Source organism: Lonchura striata, chromosome 10, assembly GCF_046129695.1.
Source record: "Lonchura striata isolate bLonStr1 chromosome 10, bLonStr1.mat, whole genome shotgun sequence".
Classification (NCBI taxonomy): Eukaryota; Metazoa; Chordata; class Aves; order Passeriformes; family Estrildidae; genus Lonchura; species Lonchura striata.
The window spans coordinates 2,287,632-2,303,366 of NC_134612.1; the positions used below are offsets into that span (position 1 = coordinate 2,287,632).

The 15,735-nt window shown below is 45.2% G+C and overlaps 1 long non-coding RNA gene across 1 annotated transcript; it reads left to right on the top strand.

Moving 5' to 3' along the window:
• Positions 1-6,511: 6,511 nt before the first annotated feature.
• Positions 6,512-12,803, top strand: LOC110484865 (uncharacterized). Its single transcript, XR_002467828.2, has 2 exons — positions 6,512-6,892; positions 12,370-12,803. It is a non-coding gene; the product is annotated as an uncharacterized LOC110484865 (long non-coding RNA).
• Positions 12,804-15,735: the final 2,932 nt, after the last annotated feature.

Here is a 15,735-nt window from a genome sequence, read left to right on the forward strand (position 1 = left end):
CAATTTTAGACATCCCAGTTTCAAAAAGAAAGTCTTATTTTACTAATAAAGGTGTACAAAACCTGGGAGTTGCTAATGATTGCATTGATCACTGCAATGCCTGATGGTTTCTCACAAAGATCAGTAAACTCCAGTCTGGTTTTGAAAGCCCCTGTCAGGTAGGTAACAGCCCAGGTGCCACATGATTGTGTGGCCTGTGGGTTTGGCTCATTCCCACCAGCTGTGGAGGCTGCTGGCTGAGCTGCTGGCTCTTGCCTCATGCCACAGATCAGCTTAAAACCTGCAGGAAAAAGAGCCTGGAGCAAGGCAGGGCAGTGAAGCACAGGCTGAGGAAGGATGCAGTTCTGCAGCAGAGCTGCTGTGGCACAGCAGAGCAGCAGCTTTGTCTTGACTCGGGTGTGTGCTCAGCCTCATGAGCTGTTTCTGCTCTGGGAATGTAAGGTGGTTTAAATCTTCTTTAGCTCTTTTGATGCTCCCACTCCTTTCTTCTCAACCTCCAAGTCCATAAAGGATATTTTCTGCACTTCTGTTTTCTGTTAGTTAATCTCTCTCTTACTGAGTCTGATTCTACACTTAGAAAATCCCAATCCTCTTGGCAAATCATGTCTTTCACTCTTGCACTTCCCTTCTGATTTTTGCCAGTTGTCTTTTCAGCTCATTTTTCAAGGGCCTCTTTGTATTTTTGGGGAACTATTCTGTAATTGCATGTAAAAAGTGCAGTCATTTGATGATTTTTATTCTGGGTGTAAAGTGTTTATCATCCAGTATCATTGCTGCAGGTAACATGATTTCCTATAGGAAATTCTATTTGTATATTATCAGCAAAAGGAGACTAGAGTGAGAGTAGATCCCAGGTGCTGCACACACAGGGCTCAGCACTGTCTGGCTCATGGGATGTGGAGAGGGATGGGAGCAGCAGTAGCACAGTTTGACCAGTGACCCTTGCTTTGAGGGGCCACAGATCTGTGTGTGCTTGGTGGCCAGGCAGTGTTGGGAAACCAGGTGATCCAACACCACACACAACTTGTGGGGCACTCAGTACCTGCAGCTGGTAACAGATTTATAAAGCAGCCAGTGCTTTAGGAACCTCTGCTTTCAAAGTGCTGCCCTGTTTGTACAAACACTCAGGTGTGTGTTCCTGGTGGCAGGGATGGGCTCTGTCAGTGAGATTTGCAACCTGTTGTGTCCCTTCTGGGCTGTAGGTGGGTGGCTGGGACATTCTGCCCCGGTGTCAGGCCAGCTGGCAGGGCCAGACACTGCCAGTGTCACCCTGTGGCACTGTGTGCAGCAGACATCACCTCTCTGGTTGCTGTTCTCTCAGCCCATTCGTTCTAAAAGACATTTAGCTGCTGGTTGTCCCGTGCTGCCAGCAGGAGTGACAGTGTCAGGGTCACCTCTGCCCCTCGTGGCCCTGTTCAGATTGACCCTTGCAGTTTCCATGCAGCACCCGTGCATCAGCCAGACCCTGCTTCCTTGCAGTGCTGTCTGCCTGATTGATCAGCACTCTCAGGGAGAGAAAAGGCAATTATTGCAACTCCAGCAGCTTTTGAGTTGGTACAGCAGAGGGACAAAGGAGCTCCAAAAGTTCCCCAAACAGTGGCTTCATGGCCTGGCACAAAAGCTGTTCCCAGGAGTGCCTGCAGCCTCTCCTGGAGAGCACTGGGGGGTGGCAGCTGTGTCACTGTTATCTGCTGCTTGATAGAAGCTGAGAAGCTGCTTTTGTGCTAACATGTGCACACCTCTCCAGCCTTACCTTCTGGCACTGTTCAGAGCTGTCTGAAGGCTGTGGGAAGTAAGTGCTGCCCAAAAGCTCTGCTTCTCTCAGGTCCTTCCTGTGAACTTCTGGACATGTGTGGTCTGCTTCTGAGAGGTCTGCAGGGTTACATACATACAGGGAGGTTTTGCTTTATTTGAAGGGGAATGAAGAAAGAAATTCATAGATCAAGAGACTAAAATCCAGTGACAGCCAGAAGATACAAATTTGAATGTCTTTTCTTGCTGTGTGGCCTTTAACTTCCGGAGGCAGAAGGTAAGTGAGAAGGTCTCTACTCAGACAGAGTACTGGTAGCTCTGATCTGAGGTTCTCCACACTTCAGAGACGGTTCCAAAGTGGGCAATTTCTGTTCCTTTTTGTCCCTACAGCAACAAAGTCACAGAACCAGATCCGTGCCAACACTGGTTGTTCATGGTGACACCAGTTTCAGGTTTGTAATCTGTTTTCCTTGGTGTTTATCTGCATGTTGTGGCCTGAGCCAGAGCCCATTGAAGCAGGAGAAGAAGATTACTGCTGGCTTGACAGTCCAGACACTCCAGATCTCAGGGCATTCCTGATGGGTACTGGGAGGGCAGAGGAGGGGCCTCCTTTTAGACAAGTATGAGAGGTTGTGTGGTTTTGTTTTTAAATCAAAAAGCAACACAAATGAAAACCAAGCTTTGGGAGCATTTTCAGCTGCAGGAGAAGCTTCTGCTGAAGGGGCAAAGGACTGGAGAGCATCAATGGATTTGTTTCCCATTCAGGTTCCTGGTGGGAAGCAGCGTGGAGGTGGCCCTGGACTCTACACGTGTGATGGGCAGAGTTTGTGTTGCTGTGTGGGGTGAGGGCAGCCAGGCAAGGAGGAGACAGCTCCAGTGAGTGCCAGTGGCAGCGTGGAGCTGCTGAGGGGCAGCAGCAGCAGTGTGTCACTGAGGAGCAGCACCTGGGATATGAGGGGCAAAGAAAGAGACTGGGAGCTGGCTGGGACAGGCATGGAAGAGTGGAGGAAGTGGTTCCAGCAGAGGAGAAAGGATGTGGAGGTGGAAATGCTAGCTCAGAAAGCACCTGGGGGTTACTGGGAAGTGCCTCCTCCCTCACTGGAGAGCCTGTCTGGGTCTGTGTCTCGCTGCTGGAGATGCCTGCATATCCCTGCTGTGTAACTGGTGGACTGTGACTCCCAGCCCTGCCCTGCCCAGCAGGCACCTGTGACACTCGTGGCTGTCAGAAATGAGCAGTCACACGGGGCCATCCGAAAATTGCAGTCACAGCCCCCTCTCTGAGGCTGTGCTCTGGACTGTCTCCATCAGAAAATACCCAAAATTCACATGGATCACCTGGGGCATTGAGCAGTTTGGTTAGTCCAGGTCAATTAAAAATGAAATACTGTCTTTTGATCCTCTTGGCAAAAAAACTTTTTCAAGTTTTTTTTTTTTTTTGGCAGAAACAACCTTTTTTTTTTTTTCCTCATGGAAAATTCCTATTTTCTCAGAAACAGAAAATCTCCCCTGTGGAAAATTTCCAATGAGCTCCAGTTCTAAACCTTGATGCCAGAAAACATCTAGCAGGCATTAGTAGAGGGTGACTCAGGGTGTAATGTATCATTTAATTCTGAGTAGGGCAACTTAGCCACAGGAATTGGAGAACACAGGCAGGCTCTTAGCATCCCTAACTCAATACTCAATAGTCAATCCACCAAAACCACATATACAGAACAGGGGAAAAGTGTTACAATAACACTTCAGTTTGGAAAACTCAGATCTACCTTGAGAAAGAAACTGGAAAAATGTCATCAGATGCACCATCTCTGCTTTCTCTTGCTGACTTCCAAATCCAACATGTTTGTGTTACAAGAAGGTGCTTTTATTTTGTATTTTTATGTTTTTAGCAGTTAGTTTCAACACCCAAGGGTCTGAGAGGTTTCCTACTCCTACAAGCAGTGGAGAAAATAATCTAGCATTTTGTAGGTATGACAGACTTGAAGTTTGGTCTATTGTTGCACAAGAAATAGTCTCCAGTCCTTCTCCAACAGCTCTGCTGCTGCTTTCCTACTCAGAAAAGAGACCAGCTGGCTGAGAAAGTATTTTTCCCTTCAGCAGAAAAAGGGTGTGGGATACAAGTCTGTTTCCAAAGGTAACTTAGACCATATTCACCATGACACAAAGGCAATGAAAAGGTGCTTTATTTATCACTATTTTTATTTATCACTAATTTCACTTGAAGTATGAAGGGGGCAGGTTTCTTCTGCCAAACACAACTGTGAATTTCTGGGGATACATAATTTATTTTTTTTAAAGTTAAAACATTAGTAATTTAAGATGTTAATTTTTTACTATTCTAAAAGTATTTGTTGCAGCTGAACTAAATTAGGTTTGGTTTTTGAATCTTCAAATTTGAGTTTATCTGCAACCTTAAGAATCCAGTGCAAGATGGGCACTAACCAAATGTCCTTACCAATGTACTTGATCCTGACTTATGCACGTCTTTGATGCTGTTTGCCTCAGAGCCTTCTATTCAAGGCAAGACTTGAATTTTTAATGTTAAAGAGAAGCAGGAACCAAAAAAATTCCTTTTAGAATAAGAAAGAACTACTGAAAAACCTCTTTCATGTCCTCTATGCATTATAAAAAGGGAAGAAAGTAATCCAAAGGTTCTATGCCCCCTGCCTTTGAAAGTCTCCTTCCATGATCTCATCAAGCAGTTCTCTCCTGGTTTTTTGGGTTTTCTCTAGTGTGAGCCTTCCCCACACAGAAACAGATTAATAATGTTTCTGTTGTTTGTCGTTATATAAAATAGGAAGCTTTACATTCCTGCCTCTCAGGTGCCATCTTGAGCTGCTCTTTGCACTTTGCAACAACAGGCAAAATACTACAGCCTTCTGCTGCAGACTTGGTTTTGAGAGTGATAAAAATGAAAGCCAAAACGGGATTACAGCATTTAGGACCCATTTAATTTCTCAGAGGCATGGAGCTGGAAACAACTGAGCATTCCATTGCTCCTGCAGGAAAGACCAACAAGGTATTTTGTGAAGGAAGTTTTCTTTCTGCACAGGTGAGCATGCTTGCAACCTCATAATAGTAAGAGTTCCACCTGAGCAGCTGTTGGCAGTTCTGCAAAGTTCATGTAGCCTGTTATCTTTCCTAAATATATAACTATAACTAGGAATTGAGAAAGAAATAGGGGAAAAAGTAATAGGAAGTTAAGTCATGCAGGATGATATGCAAGGTCGGAGTGTTCCTTGTTTATCTTGTATCTCTACACTGAGTGCACTATTGCATAATGGCACGAGGACTGGATATTTTCTCCATTGTAGTGATGCATTTTAATTAAACTCACTGCTTAAAGTGCAGTTATTCATTGAAGGTATATCCAGCTGTCCTGAAAGGCGTCCTGAAATGCATCCTGACCTTGGATACCCAGTTCTGTGAAGAGGACTGCTAGGGTTATGAACTAAATAAGCATTATTTAATATAATTCACAGACAAAAACCAGAGCTTCTTGAGCAGTTGACTGCATCCCTGTGTTCTGTTCACCTTGCCAGTCCCTCTGGAAGTTTCCAGGTCACACTGTTCCCTACATGACATCAGCAAATCAAGGCAGGTATGTCCTCCTCTCACACAGTCTGGGCTTTGGCTCGTGTACTGAGGCTGAACCTCAGCCCCAGGCAGCTCCAGCCTCTGCAGGGACAGGGTGGGAGCCTTGGGCACTCCTGGATCACCCCTTCCTCTGAAGGGCATTTTCATGAGGGAAGCAAGCAGATACAAAAGCTCTGCAAAATTCAAGCTGCATTTGTCAACAACAAAGAATGTGCAGTTCTCAGCTAACAATAAAACATTTATTCATTTCCTATTTTTTTTGTTTTCCACTGCTCAAGTGTTCTCTGTGTTGAGGTTGAATCTTTCAGGCCCCAGTAGATGTCTTCCCTGGAACACAGAGGCCCTGTTTTTCCCTAGAAACTTCTGCCCTAGTCTAGCCTCAGTGTAAAATATCCTTTGCTGCAGAAATGCATTTCTTATTTCTCTCATCTGCCCACTGTTCCTTTCTTTCTGAATTTTTTTCTTTTATCTTCTCAGATTCAGCACTATGACTTTGATCTTTTCTTTGGCTGGTGTTATCTCACCATCAGCCAGTGAGAGACAGAGAAGAAAACTGGCTTTATCAGGAAGACAGTTATTTTGTTCTCCAGGATTACAAAGGGCTTGGCTTCCAATGGTCTTTTCTCAACCTGTGCATGGATAAGCAGGTAAAAGACACCACTGTCTTTGCTGAGCACAAGGGACGGGGGAGGGGGGAGGGGGCAGTGAAAGATGGGCTAAAGACAAGGAAGCTAACAATCATGATTCAAACAAATAAATTTGATTGAAGAAGTTTCCCCAGCTCCTGAAGCTGTAACAGCTCATTTTACTTCGAAAATTTAAACTGCAGCCCCAAAGCTGAGTGTGCTTCAATGAGGGTAGAGCCTTGGAAAGGAACCACATGTTTTTTGGCTCTGCCAAGATAATGTAATCTCCTGGTGTCTAGGAAGTGGTGATCAAAGAAAGGCTGTCTTGAGGGGTTGCAAGTGTCTGCTGGGTAAGTAAAGTGGGGGATGTGTAAAGGTCAGAGTGCTCTGTTGATAAGGGGATGCACTGAAAAGGCAGAAGAACCACAGAGGACTTCCTGTGTCATTACAGCAGGTGCTGTGTGAAGCTGAGAGAATAGCTGAACAAAGCAAACCACAAGGATGACAGGATATTTAAAGCAAAATGGGGAAATAATGAGTCATCCCTATTTATCAAAGTCCAGGAAAAGAGATTTCTGTCTCGAGTAATTTCTCAATGGGATATAAAGGCAGCCTTTGACAAAACAGGAGAAAAAAAATCTCTTAATACCATTTAATTTCCTTTAGCTAAAGCAACCAAAATACTTTCAGACTACAGAAGCTACCAATTATGTAACATTGTTACCAAAAAAAGTCCATATTTTCCAGGAGTCTGGAGTTGAATCTGCCCCTGTAATCAGAGCAAAGTGTTGCTTGGTTGTAAACAAACACATCTCTACTCAGGAGTGTTCCTCAGATACCCAGAGTTACACACCATCAGTGGAACATTAGAGGAACATCTTTTTTGGCCTTATTTGGAGCAGATCATTCCCATGGAATAGGTAAGGTATTGATTTGGGAATTTTTTGGATTTGGTATTCCTTGTTGAAAGTTTGGCTTTCCAAAAGTAATTTTCCTTGGGGGAAGACTTTGCCAATGCCTCAAGACATTGTCTCCGTTTTGTAAAGATTCATGCTTCAGACCCTCTGCTACGTTAAGTGAACTCTTTGGCCACCAGAAGCTTTTCCACAGAGCTTTCAGGCAAGTTGCTACTTATTATTCTGGTAGTAAATCAGGTTACACATGTTGGTTGCCTCAGGTGCCCAGCATTTCCACGGTGGTGCTGTCAGAAATAATTCTCCTTAGCAAGGCAGGCTGGTGCTGTGAGGAGAGCTCACCCCTCCTGCAGACTGTCCATATGCCTTGCTGCTGTCCATCTGTTGGTATGAAGAGAAGCTTCCAAGAAGTGGAAGGCTGCTAATGTGCACAGTGTGAGGTTGTGTGTAGGGATAGGATAATGTTGGTATCACTGGTGCTTGGTCACCTAGGTGATGGATCTGGCTGCTATAGTAACCTGCAGGCTGCATTGCTCATCAAATACGAGTTTTTACAAATAGGATTGGTTTAAGGTGCTGTTGCCCTGTCTGCCCTTTTAAAATTTTTACATGAGACTTTGGAGTACAGGTTTTATTTTTTCCTTGAAATTGTGTCCAGGAAAACACATGATGTTTATGCCCAAACTTTGAATTTATGATAGAGATGTTTGAAAAAATAAAGACATGCTATTGCTCTTCACCTTCTGAAGTCTTGCTTCTTGGGCCCATCCTTCACTATGGAAGATGATGTTTCAGGAGTCAGAGCCAATTCCATATCCACTTCCTAGGATCCACATGGACTCCTCACAGTCTTTGCCATCATGCAAACCTGCAGCCATGTGCTGTGCCAGGGCCGTGTCTGCAGTGTGGATATTCTGTGTATGGCTTTGCTGCCTTGTGCACTGCAACACCTCTCTTGAGCCAAAAAAAAAGGAATTTTCATCCCTACAGTGCCTTCAGCTCACGAGGAGTGCAGTATGTTCATCCAGGGATCCACCTGATCTGCTGCTGGGTGGGAGATGTTCATGGGTTCATGTTATGGGGTGTCTCATTGAGCTCTGTGAAAGATGGGCCAGCAGCCATGAGGGCACAGAGTGGAGAGCAGCTCATAACAAGAGAATGGGTTTTTCTTTTTGGTCACTATGAAAGAGTTGGCTGTGTGTTTTCAGGAGTCCCACAGTGTGTTACCTTTTCTGCTTGGACGATATTGGCAGTAGGAGATTTTTTAATTCATATATTTTTAAGTATAGGAATTAAAAATATGTGTTTGTTATATATATTTAATTCCTATCTATTTTTAATTCCTTAAATCAAGAGATTCTTAAGTTCCTCTTGGCAGAGAAGGATGGGACCAGGGGGAGTATGTCTTGATGACTTGTGGAGGGACAAACTGGCATATCCTTCACAATGTGACCTGACAGAACAGATTTTCTGCTTTCTGGAAAATTTTACAAGGCATATATAAAAATCTGGAAATACACTGATGAAATCAAACCCAAAAGTGATCTAAATGAGGCTGCCAACTTTCTGTCTCACACAGGGCACTGCAGGTTTTCCATGAAGGCAGAGCAGGGCCAACATGAGCACCCCAGAGCTACACCAATATAAATCTCAATATAAATGGGGAGCCACAACATACAACAGCCCATTTCTCAGAAGGAAATTTGTGGCAATACCCCAAAGAGTTACCCCAGTCATGCTTGAAACATCAGGAGAGTGTTCTGTTGTCCCACCCTACAGTACTGAAACTGCTTTGGCTGCTCTTGGCACAACCAACTGTGCAGCTGCTGATGCAGCTGTGTTGGGTGTTTTGAAAAAGCATGAGAGGAATATCTGTTCATGGCACTCCAGCTGTAATATCAGCCTGAAAAGATTGCCTCTGGGCAATGACAAGACTTTAACTGCTCTGCAGCCCAGCATCTTTGCTGGCAGAACAGGCACGAGCTGTGTCCATATGATCTGCCAGCTGATGATTTCTTGTGTGGGATGGAAATGGAATACACATTCCCAGGAACAGAGGTGGTTGGTGGGCAGGGGTACAGTTTGGTAGGCCTTGAAGATAAAAACCCAGGGGAAAGGAAGCTGCCACTAAAGGATGCTCTGTGCATGAAGTCATCTGGATTTGCTATGCTTACTCCCCAAAGAGAGGGTGGCTGGAGAAAGATTGTGCTGTAGTTTGGGCATTTACTGGTGTACTGGGGTATCTACTTCTGGTTTGGGTTGCCCTCGTTCCTGGGCAGAAGGGTGTCAAGCAGTGTAGGGGACAAGAGAGTGGAGGGAGCTTGGTTCAGCTGTGTGAATACTGGGCCCATGTAATCAGCTGCATTAGAGCATTGCTTGGCCATTGGCACTATTGACTGCTAAATGTGCTGGAGTCTAGTTGACCCCATGAGCCTCTTCTAGTCAATGGGCATCTCTCCTCCATGTCACATGCCAGTTTTCAAAGAAATCACATCACTGAACGTCATCATAGATGTCATCTTCATTCCCTTGTCCCTGGGGCCTTCTGAACAGGAGCATGGCAATTACTGGATGTAGTTTAATTTGCTTGCTTTGGCTTTTATTTCATTTGGGCTGCGTAGCAGAGGATTCTTACATAGCAAGGTTAGATCAGTTCTGCTGACTCCAGCCTTGCTTGAATTTGTATAATGTGCTGATGCTGTAAAACAGGAGTGGTTCTGTCTCCCACTGCAAACTCTTTGTCAGCTGTGCAATGCTGAGATTTGTTTGATATTACTGAGCTTTATGGGTATGATAGGATGTCACATGTTGCTGGGGGTGGCAGGTTCCTTCCACATCACCTGATCTGCAGCAGTTTTGAGTGTGACAAACTAGATGTGTGAACAAAAGTATTGTTCACCGTCCCAAAGAAGCCAAAACTGAGGATGTCCAAGCAGGTGTTTGCCTTGGGTCTTCAGTTGCACACTTCAGTCTGTACCTCTGTTTAACATCCCAGCTGTGGGTTTGTTGTTCTTGTTTTTTCTCATCTTCTTGGTGTGTATTTTCAGGAGTGCATTCGGGCAATACCAAATCTGAAATACCAAATCTAAGGAACCAGGACAGGCAGGAGGGTGCCTGCTTTGCAAATATTTTGGGCAGTGATGGGGCATCAGACAAAAATTTCAATAGACAGAAGAAGTGAAAGAGGGCAGAGGAGATTCAGGCTTTTCCTTTCACAGTCCTGCATCAGGTTAACAGGAAAGTCTCCATCTCCTACGGATTATTAGTTTTGTTACACTGTCCTGTGATACTTCATCCCCCTTGGGTTAAAGGTAAAGACAGTTCTCGAGGAGTGTAACATAAAATCCCGAGATGTCCATGGAGATGGGCTAATTAAAAGAGACAGCAGGCTCACTCAGAGGATGTGGCTGTCACAGAACACCACAGTTCCTATAGCTGAGCTTTCAAAGCAGATCTTTGACAGTGATGACACTTTCCTCCTTCCCAGCCTAAACTCCACTGGAGAACTGGTGCTGGTTTTCAGTGTCAAGTTCCTTTCCCTTCAGTGTATTCTGCTCTTGCCAGTAAGCATTTTATTCAGGCTGAGTGTGGTCACTCACTCTTAGCAAATCCTGAATCACAGGGTGGTGTGTGTTGGAAGGGACCTTAAACATCATCTCATTCCAACTCCCTCACCATGACAGGATCATCTTCCACCAGAGCAGAGCTTCCTCCAGCCTGGCCTTAAGCACTGCCAGGGATGGGTCATCCAGAGTTCCTCTGAGCAATCTGTTCCAATGCCTTACCAGCCTCACAGTAAAGAATTTCTTCCTAATACTGAGTCTAAACCTGTCCTCTGTCCATTTGAAGCCTTTGCTCCATGCCCTGTCACTTCATACACTTGTAAATAGTCCCTGTTGAAGAAGAGGAACACTGAGATGTAAAGAGGTGGGGCCTTTGCTCACAGTAGGTTGCTTGTATGATGGATAGGCTTGAGCTGGTGTAAACTGGGGGCTGCTGCTGTAAGCGGATACCTCCTCCAACTCCCTGGCTTTTCTGCAGCTGACTAAAACATGCATTGTGCTCAGAACTGTAATTGCAGGCACATTTTCTTGGGGCTGGGCACTTGACACCACAGAAACTGGAGCCAGTGGTGCTTCACCCCCTGCATCTGAGGCTGGTACTGTGCTGCATCTGTACTAGGCAGCCTCCCACGATGGTTCTGTTGGTTCAGACACTGCTCCGGCAGAGCTCATGGTCAGGGAACACTTGCCTGCACCTGCCAGATGATGGGTTTTGCCAGGCCTAATGACTTGAGATAACAGTCCTTATGGTGGGGGGAACACAAGGCAGCCTCCCCAAATCCCCTCCCCTCCCTGGTCTGAGGCCCCTGGCAGGCAGGATGGAGGCTTTGGTTCAGTCTGTCTTTGGCTTCTTTCAACGCCAGACAAGCAGAATATTTCAAGGTTGGTGCAGGTACAGCCAAGAGCCCACTTCTTGAGTACAGAACTAGAAATGAGGTGACAGAAGGAAGGGGGCAGGGAGAGCTCAGGTTACATATTCTCTTGTACTCTGTCCCTCTGGGGCTCTAGGGCAATGGAGCAGGAATGCAGCTGAACTCCATGGGGCTCAGTGGGGCTGAGACCTCACACCCACTTTCTCCAGCAACTACTTAAATCTAGCCCCAGCCTTTGATCCTAAGCCAGCATCTCCCCTCTATTCTCTTTTCTCCCTCCTGCCTAAGCTGTGTTCTAACACTTGCATTCATATGTAAAGGTAGGAAATAGAGCCCTTCCCACTTCCTGGGCTTTCTTGGCTCTTAGGCTTGTATCCTGTTCTTTTCACTAGTGCTTCCCCAGCAACTCAAATTCCCTCCCTGCTGGTTCCAGAAATTATACAAAGTTGAACTTTATATAGTTTGTGGAACTAACAAGTTTCCAGGTAAATTGTGGATACTTAATGGAAAATCTCCCTCTAAATCATAAAACATATAAACTATACAACAGTCCTGGTAATTTTGCTGTCTTGGGTATGCTCCCTGCTTATTCCATGTCATAAAAATCCAGCCTGGGTATTCTGGGTGCTGTCTCCAAACCACATTTTCCCTTCCTGTTCTCACCATCCCTCCCCACTTTTTGGCACATCGTGTGAAGGGGTTTTGGTGCCACAACAGGCAACCAAAAGTTAACAAGACCCTGGCTCAGGCTTTCAGCTGTCCTGCCAGCGGTGGTTAACTGAGCGTTGTTCAGGTCAAAGCCATTGTGCATCTGGTCTGTGCACACCTTTGGAAATGTGAATACTTTTTTTCAGCTACTGACTGAAGGATGCCAAGTGTTGGCCTTTTATACACCAGAGTTTGCAAAAGAGAGAAAGCCAAGATACCTGCAGCTTGCTAGTTTCCAGGAGGGAGACTAATCCAGGATAATTTCTACTATTAGGAGAAAATTACTCTCTTGTTATTTTTGAAGAACATAATGGTAATAGTTTTCCATTTACCCTCCTAGGTAGCCCAAGGCTTCCTGCTGCTACTGAACCATCTGGGTTTTCTTCAAAGAAAAGAAGGAACAAAGGATGTGGTCCCTGATAGCTGTCCCAGGGACTGGCACGTTGCCCCAGCTGGTGGGGCAGGTACAGGAGTGACAAGACATTCAGCTCAGTTCAGCTGCAGATGAAAGCTGTAGCTTTCCATGGAAACCACTGGATTTATTCTCTACCTTTGGCTACAGGCAATTGCTTTGCCTCATGCAATTATGTGTGGTAATTAGAATTAGATTGTGTAAGGAATAGCAAAAAAACATGAGTACGTCCTTTGTGTTTGTGGCCTGCTCTTGTAAGAGTGATTATGATTTTTTTAAGTTTCTTTTTTTTTAGCCTGACCTAAGCCTTTCTGTTTGGTTGATCAAGCATAAGAAGGGAAAATAAAAGTATATTTTCAGCACATTGCAGAGTTCTGTTCATTTTTAGGCACACTCTAGGACAAGCCTTTATTGGAACTGCAGTGGAAAAGCAGAATGATTTAAGGACTCTAAAATGCTCATTTCCTTCCAGTCTGATACAGTGAGGGACGACAGCTAAGACACCAGGCAGACCTCAGAAATAGATGCAGCTCAATACATGACAAACACATTTTGGTTGGCTTGGAATGTATTAAAGCAGTTATCTTGTACTCTCTCTTTAATATTGGCTTGTTTGGGTTTTTTTTACACAAGTGCTTTTTTTAAAAGTTGGAAGTGGCAAATGTAGAGGACAGTTTAATAAGGTTTATAAAGGTCCCAATTCTTATTTCTTGAGAAGTGCTGTCATGCTGCTATTCTTAATGAAAGGTCAGGCAACTAAATTGTCCCTGGGATTCCACTTAATTACATTCAGAGATGGAAACTTTGTTGTCACAGATTAATAAACCAGCAGATGGCTTTAAGGAACTCAGTAAGGTGGCAGTTTTAAATGGAAACCTGCTTGCTTAAAAATAGAAAAGACAGTAGATTTGAGCAAGATGGTCTGTAAGCAGCATGTCACTTCTCCACTGCAGGCCGAGAGACACGGTTTTAAGCAGTGCTAGAGATGTTGAGTTCATTGTCAGTGTTTATCCTCTAAGCCCCCAACTGAAGGGCCTGTAGCTGGAGATTTCTTACTGAGAAATCTTTTAGTCTTGAAACTCAGCCTGTGATAACTTGGGTGATTCTTCTTAATGCTTGCTAAGTCATTTATCCAGGGATGTAATTGAAATCTGGAGATGCCACAGAACACCGTGGCTGTACTGAGACCCAACCGTGAAATGTTAAATAAGTAAAGATGCTTAACAGTTTACACCCTTAATGTTGACCCATTTTATAATTATTTTGACATTTTCCTTTACTTGTTTTGGGTTCATCATTATGCTGAGAATAGCTTGCCTTCCTTGTCAGTCCTGCAGCTTTTTTATGGTACAGCAGAAGTAATATTCCAATATTCCAGCTATGTTCACAAATACTGCAAACTTGAGGATGGTTTGAGGCACTTGTGCATATTGCCATGTATAAAAGAAAAAAGTAATCTTAAAGAACACGTGAACACTAACGGCATCCTGCAGGTTCTGTGACGCCCCAGGAGCAGTTCTTGCTCAGGATGTCCTTCTGGGGGCCATTTCTTGCTGTACAGGGTGCTGCAGTTCAGGCTGTGCTGGGCATGAGGTGCAGACCCCCAGGGAGGGGGTGGCTGCCAGGGGAGGTTTCCTGCTGGAGAGCAGCCAGGCTGGCCCCAGCTGTGCACAGGGGACACCCCAGCACCTACACTCCAATGTCAGTCTCACATATTTGACCAATGCTTCTCCCCACTTGAAACAGGAAATGAGCTGTGCTCTGCAGAGGACCCAGGCTGATTCAGCAGTTGTCAGGCCAGCACCGATGCAGGAAGGGGCAGAGTCACACTGTCACTGCTGCCTGGTGCTGTGCTTGGCCATGGTGTGATGTTGCCTTTCCATTTGCTTGCCTCTCAGAAAATCAATAGACAAGTTCTGTCAGGAGCCCTAGTGAACATCAAGAGCCTTGTGCATCTTTCTATCAGTATCTATCACAAATGACCTAAATGTTAGAAGAGGATCCTTTATTCTCCAGACTGCACACTTGTCCCACCAGTCCCACAGACTGCCTGACTGCGGGTGGGGGGCCAGAGTCCCCTTAGACATAAATGGAAAGAACAAGCCTTAAATTTCTTTATCTTCTGTCTTTAAACTGAAGACTTTAGGGGATTTCTGCCCTGTTCTGGACATTTCCTTGCTCTAAGGCTACATGTGATACAGGATGTTATTAGAAGAGTTAGCATTTGCCTAAAGCGTTAGTCAGAGAACACCCTGGTGGGCTGTCTCTGGTTTGCATGGTGCATGTGAGATGTTTGGATCTAGCTTTAAACACTCCCATTTCCATAATCTCAGGACCATCTTGTCTCAGTCTGAGCTCCTGAAATCAGATGCTGTTGTGGAAATGCAGCCCCTTATCTCTGTGCGAGATAAAACTTGTAATCCCCATGTAACTTTGACCCACAGGGTGGGATGCTGGGAGGACTAAACAGCTCCAAATATTGAACAAAGTAAGTCAGCACTATGAGCAATTGTTGTTGTGAGTCAATGTTGAATCCTTGCCAAAGATGCCTTTTACAAATAAAATTTAGCAGTAATTTATCAATGGGTTAGTTCAAAACATGATGTAAAGCACTCAGTACACAATGAACCCATCTGGATCGAAAGAAAATGCTTGTAACAACTTTATTATAAATAAATACTATGTTTAAGTGGACCAAATCAATGTAAAGGTAGTGCTGTGTTTATCCACTGACAATTTCCTACTTTCCTTATTACCTGTAGCTGCCAGAGAGGATGTTGTTAATGTTTTTTTTTTTTTTCCATTTTTTTATTTAACAAAACTGTCAGTATGTGTTCTGTACTCCTTGCTGTACTCCTTGCTCCACTGCTCCCCAGCCATCATCTGGGTGGCACAAAAACAACCCAACCGTCCCTGCAATTCTCTTCTGCATGCCACAGTGCTTCTGGCAGACAGGGCATTTTGTGGATCAGTGTCCCCACGCTGAAGGAAATCCATCTGCTGTGCCGCCCGGAGCTGATCCTGGGGGAACGGCCACCCGAGCTCCTCCACGGCCTCTGTTCTGTGCCCTTCCCCAGAGTAACCCTGCCTTCGGTGTGCACCTGCTGCAGGCCGGTGCCGCCTCCGGCTCGGGAGTGCTTTGGGTTTGTTTTTTCCGCTTTGGGCCGCTGTCAGCAGTGGCAGGGCAGCACTGACCGCGCCGTGCCCCGAGATCCCGGGGGTGCCGCTGCACCCGCTCCGTGTCCACAGCGGGGCTGCCGGGGGTGGTGGGGCAGCCGGGTCTCCGCGGGCAGA